The following is a 4,189-nucleotide window of genomic DNA, read 5'->3' on the forward strand; positions in this document are numbered from 1 at the left end:
AAGGGCCTGGGGCCAGCAGTCCAGGTACGGGCCTCCTTGAGCAGGGAGAGGCCATGTGGCCAGGTTGAGTGAGGCCTCAGCTACATGCCTGGGGGTGACAGTGGTGGCCTGTGTCCAGCACTTCCGGGCTCCGTAAGGAAAGAAACCCAGTTGCACCTGCACACCGCACGTGCCTGTCACCAGGGTCATTACAGCCTCGCAGGATAAAGACGCCTCCTTGTCACAGATGAGAGCATTAGGGTGCTGAGACCCTGGGAGGCACAGCTGCAAGGCCTGCTGGGTCATCAGCTGTGGGCCGGAGAGGGGATGGGGCCACGATGGGAAAGAGGAGTAAGGGAAGCGACAGCCTAGCCAGGATGGATCTGGGTAACCAGAGCCAGACACCGGGTCCGGGCCCAGCCTAGAGGTCGACATGCGGAGTGGTGGCTCAGGGTCAGCGAGCACCCAGCTGTCACCCCAGAGCCCCTGATGCCGGGCCCTGGGAAGCAAGACCCCTTCCAGACCCTCCCCCTGGCCCTGTGCCGTCCTGCTGGCCGTGGCCCAGACCGGCTCTGGACCCGGCCAGAGCTGCATCTGGACGGCGAAGAACTTCTGCTCCAGGGGGTGGCTCTGGGAGTGGCAGGGACAGCCCTGAGGGGGCGGTCCCTGGAACACGGTGCCCAGGAGGGCTCGGGCAGAACCCAGGCCCCGAGCCTCTTGCTGACCTCATGCCCCCGGAACCCAAGTTCCCATCACTGACCTGCTTTTGACTCGGGGGTGATGGTTTCAGGCCCGGGGAACAGAAGACCCTCTAACTGACGGAAAAATGAAGCAGACTGGTCACACAGGATGCAGAGGGCAGGGCAGGTGGCCTCAGGCGATGAGCCGGCTCATCCCACTCTCTCCATTGCTGGCCTCTTCTCCCTGGATGGGAGCTCTGGGGAGGGGGAGATGAGTGAGGTCCTGGGGAACTGGTCTCGGGGAGCCAGCTGCTAGAAGGTATGGGGGGTTGCTGGAGCCCTGTTGGGGGGCTTTCTCCCCTCTGCTCTGGCTGGTTGGTGCCTCCCATTGGCCCGACCCTATCACATGCCAGCCAGCACAGGGGCCCACATGCAGCCCCCTCCCAGGGCGCGGAGCAAGGCAGATGTGATGGGAGGTGGATTCCCGGTGCCACGCCCTGGGGCGTCTCCTAGGGCCTCCCTCCCGCCTGCTCTGGCCGGTGGCTCATGTCCCCCTGGCCTTGGCCTCCTCCAGGGAAACAGCTCAGTGTCACGGCATCGAGTCCTGCCTCTCGGTGGCCTGACACGGGTCCCAGGGGACTCCATCCAGCCTGGCTTCCTGCAGCGTGTGGGGCGGGCCCAGCCCCAGAACATCGGCTGTGATTAAGAGCTTTCTCCACCCGGGCTCTGTGGTGGCCACAGAACAGCTGTATATAGCTTGTCGGGCCGCCGTAGCGAGCCTGCGGGATGCCAGCCCCGCTGAGAGCCTCCGCCTACTTCTATTTCGAGGACGCTGTGGTGGTCCCTTCTCCCCTCTCCCCTCTCGCCTCTCCCACGGGCCAGGGACACGACCCTGGGTCCGATCTTTTAGCTCCTGGACAAGGGGGCTGAGATGTTAGCGGGGATGAGCGCCAGGAAGGAGCCTCCCATCCTTGTAGGGCTTGTCTCCTGGCGCAGGGTCACCCTCCGTCTCTGCTTGATGTGGTCGCAATCAGCTCCAGCGCTGCTCCGAGGAGAGCTTGGCCGCTGGACACTGTACTTCCCCCGTGGGCGGGACAGAGGCAGAGACAGACAGAGAAGGTGCCTCTTTGGGGGAGACTGATGTGTTGCTCTCCCGAAGTTCTCACTGGGAAACTGGGGGTGTCTGCACCCAGCGCGGCATTTGGATTAGGGCGGCCTCAGTCTCAGCTCCCGTACGTGAGCCCAGCCCCTCCTCACAGGGGTGAGCACACAGTCTCCTTCCTGACATGCTCCTGCCCGGTCCTCCTGTCCTCCGCCCGGCCCAGGGACTCTGCAGTGAACTCGGGGGGACACACACACACACACTCTTACACACACACACTCACTCACACACACACTCACACACACAGCCCAAACACACACACACAATACACCCCCCAAACACACATACACACTATATACACACACAGCCTAAACACATATACACATTACTTACACATACACCACACACACATACACCATATGCACACACACTAGATACACACATATACCACACCCATCCACACACATCCATGCACATACATCATATACACACACACACACACACACATCACAGGTACACCACACACACCAAACACATCCACAACACATCCACATGCGCGCACACATGTAACACACAAACACACATATAGATCACATATGCATACACACATACACAACACACATATACACATACCCCCTAAAATACACCCCCCCCCACACACACATCTGGGAATATGCATGTGGCCTTGAGGTGACCCACCAGCTGGTCCCTGGGTGGATCCGGAGCCCAGGAGGCATTGGCGGCGGCATCGGCTGTGGGCTGGGAGCCGCCACGTGGATGCCTGTGGCTGGGCCCCGGGCGGGTCAGCCTCGGGAAGCAGTGCAGGCGAGGCCCGCCCTTCCCCCCGGGTCACCGGGAGTGCCTCCGGGAACAACTTGCTATGCTCGAGGTCACCCTAGAATAGTCCTTGGGCTTCTTAACTCTGACCATGTGTTGAGCAATTTTATTAGAAACTGACCGAAGCTGATGAAACACTGAGAACCACCCATAATTTACTTTTAATTTGTTTACAGCACAAAGGCTTTGGCAGCCAGGCCCGAGCCTGGCGATGACCCCGGGAGCCCTGGGTGCCCCGAGCCTGCATGGCCACGTACAGAACCGGACAGCTCTGCCTTTAGCTCTGTGGGACCGGGGACTGTCCCACTCACCCCGTCTCACTCTTAGAACGAGTATGTCCCACTCGACCGTGGGGGCACATTCCCTTATTTCCTCAGCTCTCTCCACACTGACCCGCGGCCACTGTGCCGCTGGGAGTGTGTCCTGCCACGCGTCCCAGCTCACGGGGCTTTGGCTGCGTGTTTCACACGGTGGCCTCAGTTTTGAGTTGATAAAGGGACAGAATAGAGTGGCCACCACCAAATTGGCACTTGCAAAAAGCATGTGTCCATATGCACCGTCTATATAAACCGACGTCTGTAAATACAGCTCCTTGTAATTAAGCCCACGGAGGAAGGCTTGGTGTCTGTGTCTCCCGCCCTGTGGCTGCCCTTGTCCTCACTGAACTCGTTTCACACTCGTCGGGGGAACGGGGGGCTTGGGGCTGCACAGCAGGTCGGGGCTCTCCAAGACGTGTGGCTGGTGAGCATGTGCCCCGGGCCAGCCGGCCACTTCCCGGAAGGCCGAGGCCTCCAGCTGTCAGCGGCTGCTCAGGTGACGCGTGTGACTGAAGCGTGTCCGTCCTTGTCCTTTTAATTAGAGACCCTGGTTTCTCTGAGTCTGTCCCCACCCGGACACCTGTGCAAACCCACACACACTCACACTCACACCAACACAGACACGTGTATCCGCGCGAACACCCAGGGACACACTCACACATGCCCAGGTGTGCACACCCTAGGCCAGTGATGGCGAACCTATGACACGCGTGTCAGAGGTGACACGTGAACTCATTGTTTTGGTTGATTTTTCTTTGTTAAATGGCATTTAAGTTTATAAAATAAATATCAAAAATATAAGTCTTTGTTTTACTATGGTTGCAAATATCAAAAAATTTCTATATGTGACACGGCACCAGAGTTAAGTTAGGGTTTTTCAAAATGCTGACACGCCGAGCTCAGAAGGTTCGCCATCACTGGCCTAGGTGCATGCATGTGCGCACACTCCCCTCCACTCCGGCCCTGGGCAGCCCACGTGCGGCGGCGGGAACGGCTTTAAAGCCAGCGCACCTGACGCCTGTGCCCTGGGAGGGCCCCGCACCCACTTTCAGAAACTCTGACCAGCCGACTGGCTGCGCTGACAGATGCCTGGACGGTGCTGTGTGTGTTTGTTTCTTATAAAGGTTCTTGTTTACATCAGCCTAGCAGGTGTAGGAAGGAGTGGGCAAGGGGGCTCTGTGCTCATTGCCTGGGGGCGCCCTGGGGGGCCTGGCAGCAGGAGGCAGCGCTCCCTGGCAGGGAAAGTCCTGGGTCTTTCCCTGGGTCAGTATCTG

The 4,189-nt window shown here is 59.3% G+C and overlaps 1 protein-coding gene across 1 annotated transcript in view; it reads left to right on the forward strand.

The window, feature by feature from the left end:
- Positions 1 to 4,189, forward strand: part of COL22A1 (collagen, type XXII, alpha 1) — a 127,911-nt gene that overhangs the window by 14,485 nt on the left and 109,237 nt on the right. The window lies entirely within an intron of this gene.

This window comes from Myotis brandtii, unplaced genomic scaffold, assembly GCF_000412655.1.
Source record: "Myotis brandtii unplaced genomic scaffold, ASM41265v1 scaffold532, whole genome shotgun sequence".
NCBI classification, from domain to species: Eukaryota; Metazoa; Chordata; class Mammalia; order Chiroptera; family Vespertilionidae; genus Myotis; species Myotis brandtii.